This window comes from Pan troglodytes, chromosome X (assembly GCF_028858775.2).
Source record: "Pan troglodytes isolate AG18354 chromosome X, NHGRI_mPanTro3-v2.0_pri, whole genome shotgun sequence".
NCBI classification, from domain to species: domain Eukaryota; kingdom Metazoa; phylum Chordata; class Mammalia; order Primates; family Hominidae; genus Pan; species Pan troglodytes.
Window position 1 is genome coordinate 147459237 of NC_072421.2, and position 15201 is coordinate 147474437.

Genomic DNA, 15201 nt, shown 5'->3' on the forward strand with positions numbered 1-15201 from the left:
CTCCTGGGGCCAGCGGTGTGTTTCCTCAAGTTCTGCTTGCTTCTTCAGGCCTTGCTTGCATGCCTATCATGCCACACATCATATCTCTTTTAGGAAGTCCTTGCCTTTTCCAAAGATCCTGCTTTGCAGCTGACTGTACCCTCTGCCTGCCTCCCCCAGGATACTGCCTCCTTCCTGAAACCACAGCCCCCGCTCAGGTCTTCCTTCCTTCCTCATCACCAGGGAGCCCCCTGCAGAGCTCCCTGTCCATCCCGGTGGCCTTCTGAGCCTCGCCTCCCCTTCCTTCCCCTCCCATCCCTTCCCCTCCCCTCCCCTTCCCTCTCCCCCCTTCCCTACCCTACCCTACCCTGCCCCCCCACCCCCTGCCCCCAACCCTGCCCTCTCCTGCTCTGTCCTCTCCCTCCATGGCAGGCTAGCCTCCCTGGCTAGAGAAGGAGAGGAGGAGGAGATGAGACCAAGGAGAAGAGGTGAAGGAGGAGAGGAGGACACAGAAAAGAGAAGAAAGAGGAGAGGAGGAGACGGAGAAGAGGAGGAGGAGCAGCAAAGGAGGAAGAAGAGGAAGAGGAGTAGAAGAGCAAGTGAGGAGGAGGAGGGGGGAGTAGGAGGAGAGGAGAAGGAGAGCAGGAGAAAAGTAGGAAGAAGAAGAGAGAAGAGGAGAGAGAGGAGAGGATGAGGAGGAGGAGGAGAGTAAGGAGGAAATGAAGAAAGAAGGACAGAAGGTGGAGAGGAGGAAGAGGGGAGGAGAGGAGGAAGAGGGGAGGAGAGTAGGAGAAGGAAACGAGGAGGAGGCGAGGCTGCACCACCCTTATCAGGTTCCAGTTCTCGGTGCGCCCCGTTCTGCAAGACACTCTCCTGTGGTCAGCCCTGGCCTGCAGAGGATTCCCGCGCTGGATCTCTGAGGGATGCTGGCGCCCTCTCTGCAGCACATTCCTGATGCCCTTGCTGACACATGTGTCCTCTGGGTCCTCTCCTGAAACCTGATCCTCCGGGGTGTCTTCTGGCCTCACCTCTTCTGTCCAGTTCCAGCAAGCTCACTTTGCTTAGCCTTTGAATCCCTTCCTTCACTGTCTGCCGTGACAATTCGGGCCTTTCACCGTCACTCAGGCCTGGACCATCACTGTTGCCCATCCCATGCCATCAACAGGTTTGCCCCATCCCTTCGGCTCCCTACCAGGGCATTCAGTTGTGTTGAGCAGCAGAGTGTCTCCAAGTCCCCACTGGTTGAGCTGCATCCGGGTCCCATCCCACAGGGACCCCCCCTGGCCGCTGCAGGTGCATGCTGATCCTGCAGCTCCTCAAGGGTGTCATCGCTTTCCCCCTTCCCAGACCCAGCACACGCTGCCTGCATGGCGCTGTGCTGCACCTTCACTCTGGTCACGGGTCTGGCAGTCGGCTCACCAATTCCTCCCGCTTCCCTGGGACTCGCCGGCTTTTAGCACTGCAATTCACTCAGCAAACTGGGACTGTTGGTCACCCTACCTGGCAGCCAGTGATAAGGTGAGGGCCACTCCTGGGAGGGAGGACACCTGTGGGGAAAATTCTTGTTATTTATTTCTCCTTCAGGATAGGGTGCCTGCAGCGCTTCATGGGAGGGGGTGGGCTGATGCTGCGGACTCAGAAGTTTCAAGGGCATCTGGGGAGACCAGATATTCAGAGACCTTCTCCTAGATGTGCCTGTTCCATGTATCAGGGACGCAGGTTTTCCCAACAGGGCTGGTGTCATTGGCATGACAGACCTGCCTTGGCTGAGCATTCACCCGTCTTTGGAGTTCAGCCACCTTAGCAAGTCCTGGGTTTGTTCTTCAGACTTTGCTGCTCGCCCATTGCCTGGATCGGGGGCTACTTTGTAAACCACCAGGAAGACTCCAGTGTTTCTGCTTAATTTTTAGATGTTTGTTAATTGCTCTTGGTCTCTCATTAATCCCCTGTGGGTCATCCAGGAAACATACTCACCACTGTCTGTTCTCTGAGTTTTCATTTCCAGGCATCCGCCCTGCCTGGATCTCCTCACCTGCCAGGAACTTCCTCTCCACAAGCCGGCCATCCCAGCAAAAGTTCTAACACCAAAGGTCTGGCAACTAGCCTGCCATCTTGTGCCTGGAGCCGCCTGCGTGCCACCTACTCCCGAAGATGGGAACCTTGTTGCCAGTCGGGCAGATGCGGGGCAATCCTGTACCAAGACCCCATTTTACCACCTGCTTTCTCAGACCACTCTGGAACCCACTGTCTCAGATTGTGTCCTCCAGGAAGCAGACCATGAGAGGGAGTTGGCAGGGCCAAAGATTTACTGGGGCTAACTAACACTCAGGAAAGGGATAGGAAGGAAACAGGGCTGGAGAGCAGGTTGAGCCCGACCTGACAGTCTCGAGCAGCCCAACAGGGAGGTGTGGAGCAAGGGTTGCCCACTAGAGGGGCCTGCATTGGGTACGGGTGATGGGGTCCACATGGTACCTGGCATATAGCAGGCTGTGCAATCCATATTAACTGACTGGATAAATTAATGCCCAGAAAAGGTGCCCTGGAGAATGGGTGTGTGCTGAACACAATAGGGAAGGGCCCAGCATCTGCCTTGGCATAGGCAGAACTGTGCTGTGCCCTGCAACAGGCCACCTGAGAGCTGCTTTGATCTTGTGTGTGCATTAGACGACTGCCAGGGGCATGAAGGGGATGTGCTTCCAGGGCATTTGCTGGCAGGGCGTCTCGTGATCTCTTGGTATTGGTGTGAGCACAGCCTGGCAGGAGAGGGCAGATCTCCGTGCAAAGTACGTCAGAAAGCAGATGGAAGCCAGGCCCCCTCCTGAAAGAGGCTCCTTGAAGGTAGGTGTACACTCATGTCTTTGTTACTTGTAAGGGGGCATCTTACAGGCAAGAGGAGTTAGGTGAATGTGAAGAGGAAGGAACTGCTCACTCTGGGCAGGGGGCTGGGGGAGGCTTCGTAGAGGAGGGGGTGTTTGAGCTGGGCCTTGAAGGTCAAAAGGGTTTTGTTAGGTGGGAAATGGGGGAAGGACAGTCTGAAAGGGTTAGGTACATTCAAGGAGCCCAGAGAAGGTTCATGGCTGGAGCAGACGCATTCATAGAGTGAAGTCATGGGAGAGAAGAGGCTGGGAAACTAGATTGGGTCCAACTCCTAAAGGACCACTGAAGGAGTGTGGGCTGCACGCTGGGTGCAGCAGGTGAGTTTCCTCACTTGGGTTTCACTGTCAGCATTTTTAAAAGGCAAACTGGTTCTCTTCCTGAGAAGAATTCATTGATTCACTCGTGGCCAGTAAGTCATCTGGGCCAGAGGTTGGTAGGGAGATGATAGGGGTGCAAGTGTCATCTTCAATCACAGCATAACTGCCCTTGCTTTCTTACCTCTCGTTTAGATATTTCAATGCTTGCTCAGGTCCCCTGCGCCCTCCTTCCTTCTCCCTTCCCAGCCATACTACTTACGGGATGACTTTCTCTTTGTAAAATGACCGTTAGTCTTATCAAATTAATCCCAAAGTAATACCATCAATTTCCCCCTAAAATACCAACAAGACCCCTGCTTGAAACTGCTTGTACATTAGAGACAGAGAAGAGTCCATGAGAATCAACATTTTCTGAGGACTCCAACTGTGTGCCAAGAGAGTTCCCCTGCTGGTGCCTCCTCTGTAGTAAACGAAAGGTAACATTCCTGCAAGGCTTTGAAGCTTACAGCGTGCTTGCCCTTAGATTCTTGTGTTGTGTTCTGGGTCAGCAGGAATGCCTCTCCAGGTCCTTTTTCTCATCCTAATGTGACACTGAATTCTTCACAGGCTCCTGGGACCACATTATCATTCTCTTCACTCGAGAGATGAGGACACTGAAATTCAGAGAGGGGAAGTGATTTGCCTCAGCTTGTACTGTAAGTGATCAAGGCAGGACTCAACCAGTCTTTTTGACCCTGACTATGGTGATTTGATCTCTACACCACAAGATGGTGGTGGAATGGTGGAATATGGTAACTAGAAGGCCCTTTCTAGCTCAGGACACATTTGATGCTGTGACTGTTTGGGAATTCAGTCCTGACCAATTTAAGAGGTTGTGTTTCTTAGCTGTCTCTGGCTCCTGGTTTGCCCAGTTTGATTCTGTGCCTGCCTAGCAAAACCTCTCTGTCTGTGGTCTAAGAAGCCTGACATCTCTGAACTAGTCCTCTTCCTGTCCACTCAATATCGACAGAATCTCATGGTATGTCCTCCTGGCTCAGCCATGGAATAAAGCCAGCTCTGTTGTTTTTGTCCTTGTGTTGTGCCCCAGCTTAGGAAGAATAACTCTTCAGGCTGCCTCTCCCATGCTAGGTCACATGCAGGTCACACATTCCCAGGTAAATTTTGCACTTTGTTTATCTGGAATTTGTCTTAATTTCCTTGTCCTTGTTTCTGATTGTGTACTCTCTTCCCTTCTGTCTCATTATCTGGGCCCTATGTCTTTTCTCATGGTTTCTCTTCTGTAAGTCTCTAGACCCGATGCAAGTACACAGGGAAGTGAATGAAGTTTAAGATAAAGCTTCAGTGTCTCTTGCTTGAACAGCCCTGGAAGGAGCCCTAGCATTATGTTCCTACAGTTGCATGGTTTGGAAAATCTACAAAAGATATTTTAACCACAGTTGGTTCAGGGAATCTTTCTTTCCACTATGCTGTCTCTATCCCTCTTGCCTGTGTGTTGGGTAGCAATGCAATGACCATGGTCATATTGAGAATTCAACTAAGGGGACATTAAGTTGGGATTTATTTAGTTTAGGATATATTTTTGAGATATCTTTCAGGAGTCCACAGGCAATTCCATATATTTCCCAGTTTTTGCCAGCTGCCGTTTATTGGAATAGCTTGCAGGAATACTTCTGCTCACTGTGCTGATGCATCCAGTGTTAGGACAAGAGGGGTGAGGCTGAAGGGTACATTGTAATGTCACTGTGACTTGTAGCACTTGGCATCAGGGGTATGTTGGCAGTGGAGGAGAACCAAGATTCACAATGTACAGCACCAGAAGCTAGTCTGTGGAAAAATCTTCCAGTCATCAGTCAGATGTGTAAAATTGTAAGTGAAGGATTCCATTTTCACTGAAAAGCAAAAGTGCTCTCTTGTCAGAAATATACCCAGCGTGCAGTGTACGCAATTGTAAATACAAGATACATTTATTTGCACATTTGGAAGGGGATTTTGTGAAATGGCATTTTTCAGAATTCCTGTGATTGTAGGACATGGACCTGTAGAAGGACTAGAAACATTGAGTAGTACGCAGAAGAGTTTTGCTGGGCAGGCACAGAATTAAACTGCGCAAACCAGGAGCCAGAGACAGCTAAGAAACACAACCTCTTAAATTGGTCGGGACTGAATTCCCAAACAGTCACAGCATCAAATGTGTCCTGAGCTAGAAAGGGCACAGTCACAGTTCCTGTGACTGCTACCCTTAGAAAGACCTGCTTGGAAGTTACGCTCCCTGCTGGCATCTGGAAACTTGACTCTCAGAATTTCCCTAGTCAACAGTTAACTGATAAGATGGCTCACTGTGCCTTGACTGTTGATACAGAAAACGTAGTTTATGCTGAATACCTGCTTTCCTTCTGGGAGTCTGGAATTTTGGTGCATGCTAGGCAGAGGAAGTCTCTGTTACCAAACACCGGTGTAAAGTGTGGGCAATGAGTCTGGGCTTCTCTGGCCAGAAACATCACACGTGCCACTGCATATTTGTTGCCGAGAGAAGCATGTGCTCTGTGTGGCCCCTCATGGGAGGGAGAGAGCATAAGGAAGTCTGTGCATGGGCTCCTCCAAACTTTGCCTGTCTTTTCTGCTTGTGATCTGGCTGTGTGCCCTAACTACATTGCTGTAATAAATCTTGGTTGTGATTATAACTATATGCTGAATCCTGTGTTTCCAACTATAACAAACAAGAAAAGCAGGAATAACATACTATAGAAGTGCATGAGGCAGTTAAGTACTAAAGATAAGTAGCTATTTATGTTATTTTTTCTAAATTTTCAGATGTTTCTAACATTTGTCAACGTTTTCAAATGTGTGTTCTTTTGTTTTTTTTTTTCTCACTTTAAATATTTGCTTTTGTTCCCAATTTTATACTGGTAATTTTGCATTCTTATACTTAAAGAAGGCCCCAGATGTTACAAGCTTCAAGCCCCACAAAACCTGGATCTGTCTCTGTCTTGGATCCAAGACTTGCTGCCTCATGTTGGTTTTCCTATTGTCACTTCATATTACACAGATGGGGAAATTAAAGCCAAGAGAGGGGAAGCTAACCTTACTTGGCAAAACTGGGACAGGATCCAGTTCTTCCAATTCCCAGTTTAATGAGTGCTCTTTCCCCCTATTCTGTAAAGTTTTTTGATAACTTGTCTGTAAATATCGGTCATGGTACATTGTCCACTGGGTGGCACTCGAGATTGAAATTTGAGTTCCTTCTCTTTGAGTAGTTGGGTAGTCTTGAACTAGTCCCTTTCCCTCCTGGGAGAGATTTTCCCAGTTTGTAAAATAAAGGGGCTGGATTTAGTGCTCTTTATAGACCTTTCTCTCTCAGATATTCCCTGAATTTTTCATTCTAGAAATGCTGGAATCATATATTTGTAACCGAAACTAGTAATCTTCTTGTTCTTGAGTCTTCTTCATCTGTAAAGTGGACATAAAATACATACCTCTCGTGGTTGTTGTGAAGCCCCTGGCACTGTTCATGGTAGAGCAGGTGATCAAAAGTCGCTTGCATCCTTCTGTCCAATTGGGAACAAAAGCTTTCATGTATAATTCTCACACCTCTCCCTTGGAATCAGACAATCTTATCAGAAAACCTAAAAATTTTTTTCAATCAATTTAGAAGTTTATTTTGCCAAGGCTAAGGACATGCCTGTGACACTGCCTAAGGAGGTCCTGGTGACATGCCCAAGGTGGTCAGGCCACAGTTTGGTTTTTAGGGAGATATAAGACATCAACTGACACATGTGAGATGTACATTCGTTTGGTCTGGAAAAGCAGGACAAATGGAAGTTGGAGGACTTCCAGGTCATAGGCAGGTTCAGAAATTTTCTGACTGGTATTAATAATTGGTTGAGTTATTATCTAAAGACCTGGAATCATTAGAAGGGAATGTCTGGTTTACGATAAGGAGTTGTGGAGACCACAGTTTTATCATGCAGATGAAACCTCCAGGTAGCAGGCTTCAGAGAGAATAGATTGTAAATGTTTCTTATTAGACTTAAAGAGTCTATTGTATCAGTCTTAAGGATTGTGTTCATGTTGATGGTAATGAGGCATGTCTGACTCCCCCTTCCTCATCATGTCCTGAACTAGTTTTTCAGGTTAACTTTGGAATGCCCTTGGCCAAGAGGAGGGGTCAATTCAGGTGGTTGGGGAGCTTAGAATTTTATTTTTGGTTTACATTCTTTCCTTCTGGCCAGGATTTGCCAGAGGCAACATCAATGGACAAACTTTTATTTTGTCCCATAGCATTGTGGAGGTGGTTTGGCTGCCTGCCCCAGGTCCATCCTGTCCCTTGGTAGGACCTCTATGGCCAAGAGACTGACAGCCAAAAGACTTATAGACAGTTTAAATGTTCTAGGCCAGACAGGAATGGACGTGGACAGGCATTTATTACTCCTTAACAATTTTGAAGTAATGTAAAAGCCAACAAACAGAAAGTAAAAGGCGAGGTTACAAAATTGCCTTATCTGTCTTTAACTTCTATGCATTGAGCTACTGTAATCTTGGTTTTAGTTACAGATTTTTAGCAATTGGCTATATAAGCAAACCTAAATTTTAAAAAGAAAAGAAAATGAAGCATACATTTAAAAGTTTTTAAACTTTTTTTTTTGAAACAGGGTTTCACTTTGTCACTCAGGCTGGAGTGCAGTGATGTGATCATAGCTTTCTGCAGCCTTGACTTCCGGGCTCAAGTGATCCTCCCACCTCCGCCTCCTTAGTAGCTAGGACCACAGGCATGCACCAGCACACCCAGCAAATTAAAAAAAAATTTTTTTTAAAGATGAGATCTCACTATGTTGCCCAGGCTGGTCTGAAATTCCTGTCCTCAAGCAATCCTCCTGCCTTAGCCTCCCAAAGTGCTGAGATTACAGGCATGAGCTACCATGCCTGGCCTAAAACATTTTTAATGGAAGTATAATTTGCAAACAGAAAACATGCCCAAATATTAAGTGAATGCACTGATGAACATTCACAACTTAACAAGATAGCCAGCACTTAAATCACAAAATAGAACACCGCTAGGACCTCTTTGTAATACCCTCCAAGTCACTACTTCTGCCCAAAGGTAATCGCTATTTTGCAACATTTTTTATTACTTTATATAAATGGGATCGTACACTATGTAATCTTATTACTGTCTGGATTTTTATATTAAATATTGCTTGTGAGATTCATCCATGTTGTCATGTCAGCAATACTTTATTCTCATTGCCATATACTATTCCATTTTTATCAGTATACCATGATATATTTACCCATTCTGCTATTTGTACATACTGGAATTGTTCCCAGGTTTTTGTAATACAAACAAAGCTGCTATGAACATGCTTGGATTTACTTTCTTTGGTGAATATGTATTACTGTTATGTACATGTCTAGAGGTAAAATTGATGATTTATGGGATATGCATATGTTTAATTTTAGCAGATATTGAAAAACAGATTTTTAAAGCGGCTGTAGCAATTTACATTACCACCAGCAATGTGTGAGTTCCATTTGCTCTCCGTCCTTGACAGCACATGTTGTCACTTAGGTGGGTATGCAGGGTGATCCTTTTTTGGCATGTTTACTTATTTTTTTACACAGTGCAAACTGGTGTGGTGTACCATTTTATGGCTTTTGCCTAATGCCATCACTAAAGTTACCAAACAATTCCATCACCTCAGAAATTGCTTTGTACCGCCTCTTGGCATTCATCCCCTTCTCCATTCTCAACCCTGGCAGCCACTGATCTAATTTCCATTCCCATAGTTTTCCAGATTATCAAAGAAACAGAATGATATGGTTGTAACCTTTTGGATGTAGCTTCTTTCAGGTAGCAAAATGCTTTTGAGATTTAACTATGTTGTTGTGTTTTCAGTAGTTCATTCCTTTGTGTGTGTGTGATAGTCTGACTCTCTTGCCCAGGCTGGAGTGCAGTGGTGTGATCTCAGCCCACTGCAACCCCTGCCTCCCACATTCAAGCGATTCTCATGCCTCAACCTCCCAAGTAGCTGGAACTACAGGCGTGCACCACTGCGCCTGGCTAATTTTTATATTTTTAGTAGAGACAAGGTTTCGCCATGTTGACCAGGCTGGTCTCGAACTCCTGGCCTCAAGTGATGCACCTGCCTCTGCCTCCCAAAGTGCTGGGATGACAGGCGTGAGCCACTGCACCCAGTCCAGGAGTTCATTGCTTTTTATTGCTGGGTCATATTCCATTGTATAGATGTATCACATTTTGTTTATGAGTCCTATAGTTGAGGGATACTTGGTTTGTTTCCATTTTTTCTCTATTATGGATACATTGTTATAAACATTTGTGTATAGGGTTTGTGTGAACATAGTTTTTATTTCTTTTGAGTAAATAGGAGTGGGATTGCTGGGTTACTTGGTAAATTGCTGGGTTATAGTTCTTTTTGAGAACTTGTCAAACTTTTGCTGAGTGGCTGTACCATTTTGCATTCCCACTAGGAGGGCTTGAGAGTTCCAGTTGTTCCACATTCTTGCCAGCACCTGGTACTGCTAGTTTTTCTGTGTATGTTTTTGTTTTGTTTTGCCACTCTAAGGTGTATAGTGGTATCTCTTTCTGGTTATAATTTGCATTTCTCTAATGATTATTAATGTTGAACATCTTTTAACATGCTTATTTGCCATCCATCTAACTTCTGTGGTAAATTTTCTGTTTATATTCTCGTCCATTCAAAATATTGGGTTGCTTGTTTTCTTATGGTTAATTTTAAAAGCTTTATTTGGAAATAATTATAGATTTAAAGGAAGTTGCAAAGAATTGTATTCCCTTCACTCACCCTTCCCCAATGTTAACATCTTGCCTAACTATGGTACAATATTAGTATCAGAAAATTGACATTGGTACAATCCACAGAGGTTATTCAGATTTTACCAGTTATACATATACTTCTGTGTGTGTGTTTCTATGCAATTTTATCACATGTATAGTTTTGTGTAGCTTCCACGACAATCAACATACAGTGCCATCACCACAACGTTCCTCTCATATTACCTCTCCACAGCCTCACCCACTTCCTACTCTACATCCCTTACCCTTATCAACCACTATTTGGTTTACCATCTGTATAATGTTGTTATTCCAAGGATGTTATATACATGGAAGCATACTATATAGTATGTTTCCTTTTCATATTTGCTTTTTTTCCCCACTCAGCATAATTCCTGGAGGTTCCTTCAAGTTGTGACATGTATCAATAGTTCATTCCTTTTTATTGCTGGATAGTATTTCATAGTATGGATGTACTATAATTTAAGCATTGTCAATTTTGGTAGTTTCCACTTTGAGCTATTCCAAATAAAGTTTCTGTGAATATTCATATACAAGTTTCTACATTAACATAAGTTTTCATTTCTCTGGGGTGAATGCCCAAGAGTGCCATTGCTGGGTCATTTGGTAAATCTATTTTTTTGTTTTTCTGAGATGGAGTCTTGTTCTGTTGCCAGGCTGGAGTGCTGTGGTGCGTTCTCGGCTCACTGCAACCTCCAACTCCCTGGTTCAAGCGATTCTCCTGCCTCAGCCTCCTGAGTAGCTGGGATTACAGGCATGCGCCACCATGCCCAGCTAATTTTTGTATTTTTAGTAGTGACAGGGTTTCACCATGTTGGCCAGGATGGTCTTGAATTCCTGACCTCATAATCTGCCTGCCTCGGCCTCCTAAAGTGCTGGGATTACAGGCATGAGCCACTGTGCCTGACCAATCCATTTTTAGTGTTTAAAGAAACTGCAAACCACCATGGCACATGTATACCTATGTAACTAACCTGCACATTCTGCACATGTACCCCAGAATTTAAAGTATAATAAATAATAATACTAATAATTTTTTTTAAAAAAAAGAAACTGCCAAACTATTTTCCAGAGTGATTGTGCAGTTTTACATTTTGACCAGCGATGTCAGTGATCCATTTGCTCCACATCTTCATTAGCATTTGGTGTTGTCACAGTGTTTTATTTTAGCCACTTTGATAGGTTTCTAGCAATATCTCATTGTGGTTTTAATTTGCATTTTCTTGAGGGCTAATGATATTGAACATCTTTTCATGTGCTTATTTGGCATCTGTGTATCCTTTTCAGTTAAATGTCTTTTGCCTCTTTTCTAATTGGATTTTTTTTTAATGTTGAGTTTTGAGAGTTCTTTATATATTCCAGATATAAGTCCTTTGTGGGATATATAATTTGCAAATTTTTCTCTCAGTTTGTAATTTGTCTTTTTTCATCTCCTTGAAAGAGTTTTTCACAGAGCAAAGTTTTTAAATTTGATGAGGTATAATTTTCAATTTTTACTTTTATGGGTCATGCTTTTGATGCCAAATGTAAGAACTCCTCACCTAATCTTATGTCTGAAGATTTTCTCTTGTGTTTTTTTGAAAAGTTTTACATTTTTACATTTCACACTATGTTCCATTTTGAGTTAAAGTTTTGAGGTTTAAGTCAAGGTTCATTTTTCTTTTTCTTTCTTTCCCCCCCTCCGCGATGTATGTCCAGTTGCTTCAACACCACTTGTTGAAAAAACTCTGCCTCTTCCTTTGAATTGGTTTTGCACCTTTTTCAAAAATCAATTGGGCATCTTTGCGTGGATCTATTTCTGTCTCTGATACTCTTTTTCTTCTCTTTTTAAGAGTCAGTGTCTCACTCCATGCCCAGGCTGGAGTGCAGTGATGCAATGATGGCTTACTCCTGGGCTTAAGCAATTCTCCTGCCTCAGCCTTCTGAGTAGCTGGGACTACAGGTGTGTGCCACCATATGCAGCCTTTTTTATTATTATTATTTTTTGTAGAGACAGAGTCTCACTCTGTTGCCCAGGCTAGTCTCAAACTCCTGGCCTCAAGTGATCCTTCCACCTTGGCCTCCCAAAGTATATGTTTGCTATTCTGTTCTGTTGTTCTATGTGTCTATACCTCCTTCAGTACCATACTGTGTGGATCATTATTACTGTTGAATTTTGAGGGTTTTTTTTTATTCTGGATACAAGTTCTTCTTCAGATTTATGATTTGCAAATATTCTTTTCCAGTCTGTGGTTAGTCTTTTTATTCTCTTAAGAGTGCTCTTTACAAATATCTTTCTTTTATTAATTTCCAATATCGCCTGATAACGTACTTTTTTTTTTTTTTTTTTTTAGACACAGTCTCACTCTGTCACCCAGGCTGGAGTGCAGTGATGCAATCTTGGCTCACTGCAACCTCTGTCTCCCAGGTTCAAGCGATTCTCATGCCTCAGCCTCCCAAGTAGCTGGAATCACAGGCATGCACTAGCATGCCCAGCTAATTTTTGTATTTTTAGTGGAGACAGGGTTTCTCCGTGTTGGCCAGGCTGGTCTCGATCTCCTGACCTCAAGCAATCTGCCCGCCTTGGCCTCCCAGAGTGCTGGGATTACAGACGTGAGCCACCACGCCCAGCTCCTGGAATATACTTTTAATGATTTCAGTTCTTTTAAATTTGTTGAGTTTTTTTATGGCCCACAGCATGGTTGATCTCTATGAACATTCCATGTGCTGCTGAAAAACGTGCATTGGATGTAGTTTTAAAAATACGTATCAGTTAAGTCAAGGTGAATAGTAGTGCTGTTTAAGTAATTTATGTCATCACTAATTTTCTGCCTACATTTTCTTTCAGTTACTAAGAGAGAAGTGTTAAAGTTTCCCATTATAATTGTGTATTTGTCATTTTATTTTTTCAGTAGTGTCACAGTTTGTCTAATATATTTTAAGCTCTGTTAAGTACATGCACATTTATACTTTTTATATCTAATTGGAGAATTGACCTCTTTATTATTGTGTAATATCTCAATTTCTGACAACATTCTTTGTTCTGAAGTTTACTTTGTCTGATATTACTATAGCTACTTCTGCACAATATTTTACTTCTAGTAATATTTTAGATCAGATAATTTATTTCTTTTTAGCACTCTTGATTTGTTTGTGAAGATTTATGTTTCCATCTAATATATTCCTTCGGTATAAAAAAACCTCTTCAAGATTTCTTGTAGTGTAGGAATACTGGCTAGGATTTCCATCATTATTTTTGTTTTCCTGAGAAAGTCCTTATTTCTCCCTCATTTTAAAAATCAGCCTTATGGTGATAAAACTTACATACCATAAATTCACCCTTTTAAGTGTACAATTCAGTAACTTTTAGTGAATTTACAGTTATGTAACCAATAACATAATCTACTCTTAAAACATTGCCATCACCTCTGAAGATCCTTCATGCCAATTTGTAGTCAGTCACCTTCCTATCCCCAACCCTGGCAACCACTAATTTACTTTTTGTTATTGTAGATTTCCTGTCTTTGGAATTTCCTATAAATAGAATCACACAATAGCTAGTCTTTTGTATCTGGCTTCTTTCACTTAGCATAATGTTTTTGAGGCTCGTCAATGTTGTAGCATATATCAGTATTTTGTTCCTTTGTTTTGCTGGCTAGTATTTCATTGTATGGATGTATCATATTTTGTTTATCTGTTTAATAGTTGAAAAACATTTGGATTGTTTTCACTTTTTGGCTATTGCGAATAATTCAGTCATGAGCATACTTACAAGTCTTTGTGTGACCATAGGTTTTCATTTTATTTATTGCCTAGGTGTTGAATTGCTGGTTCACATGGTAAATTTATATTTAGCATTTGAAAGAATTAATGGCCAAACTGTTTTCCAGAGTGGCTCCATCAGTTAATATTCACACCAGCAATGTCATCTTCTTTATTTTTAAATTTATTATTATTTCAATTGTTTTTTGGGGAACAGGTGGTATTTGGTTACATGGAAAAGTTCTTTCATGGTGATTTCTGAGATTTTGGTGCACCCATCATACGAGCAGTATACACTGTACCCAATGTGTAGTCTTTTATCCCTCACACCCCTCCCACCCTTACCCATGAGTCCTGAGTCCATTATATCATTCTTATGCCTTTATGTCCTCATAACTTAGCTCCCACTTATAAGTGAGAACATATAATGTTTGGCTTTTCATTCCTGAGTTACTCACTTAGAATAATGGTCTCCAACTCCATGGAGGTTGGTGCAAATGCCATTATTTCATTCCTTTTTATGGCCAAATCGTATTCCATGGTATATGTGGGAGATATATATATATCTCTATCTATCTCACATTTTCTTTATTCACTCATTAATTGATGGGCATTTAGGCTGGTTCCATATTTTTGCAATTGCAAATTGTGCTGCTATGAACATGCATGTACAAGTGTCTTTTTCATATAATGGCTTCTTTACCTCTGGGTAGATACCCAGTAGTGATTGCTGGATCAAATGGTAGATCTACTTTTAGTGCTTTAAGGAGTCTCCATACTGTTTTCTGTAGCGGTTATAGTAGTTTACATTCCCACCAGCAGTGTAAAAGTGTTCCCTTTTCACCACATCCACACCAACATCTATTATTTTTTAATTTTTAAATTATGGCCATTCTTGCAGGAATTGTGTGTGGTTTTGCCTGGCTTATGATCTGGGAAACTTGCAGCCTCCTGTTAGTATGTCTAGTTAGCTCTGAGAAGTGGCTTGGTTTAATCTAGACCTCCTTTTCTAAACACGTAGAAATTCCTAGGGAAAATGAAATGTTGTTCTATCACTCCAAGGTTTCTTTGGGGTCTTTTAAGGGATAGGTTCCTCTTCTGAAAGCTCAAAGTCACCTGTGATTCTGGGTAAGAGCAGGAGTAGGTTAACCTAAGCAGTTGCTCAATAGGTTCATGCCTGTAATCCCAGCATTTTGGGAGGCCAAGGCAGGCAGATCACTTGAGGTCAGGGGTTCGAGACCAGCCTGGCCAACATGATGAAACCCCCATCTCTACTAAAAATATAAAAGTTAGCCGGGCATGGTGGCAGGTGCCTGTAATCCCAGCTACTCGGGAGGCTGAGGCAGGAGAATCGCTTGAACTCGGGAGGTGGAGGTTACAGTGAGCCAAGATCGAACCACTGCACTCCAGCCTGGGCAACAGAGTGAGACTGTGTCTCAAAAAAAAAAAAAAAAA

The 15201-nt window shown here is 42.9% G+C and overlaps 1 protein-coding gene across 1 annotated transcript in view; it reads left to right on the forward strand.

Annotated features, from left to right (window-relative positions):
* The first annotated feature begins 410 nt into the window (after positions 1–410).
* The window catches only part of LOC107966345 (nucleolar protein 11-like), a 167926-nt gene continuing 153135 nt past the window's right edge, over positions 411–15201 (forward strand). The window contains 3 exon segments of the mRNA XM_054676645.2: positions 411–2817; positions 3780–3868; positions 8634–8739. The gene's annotated coding sequence lies outside the window, so the exon portion shown is untranslated.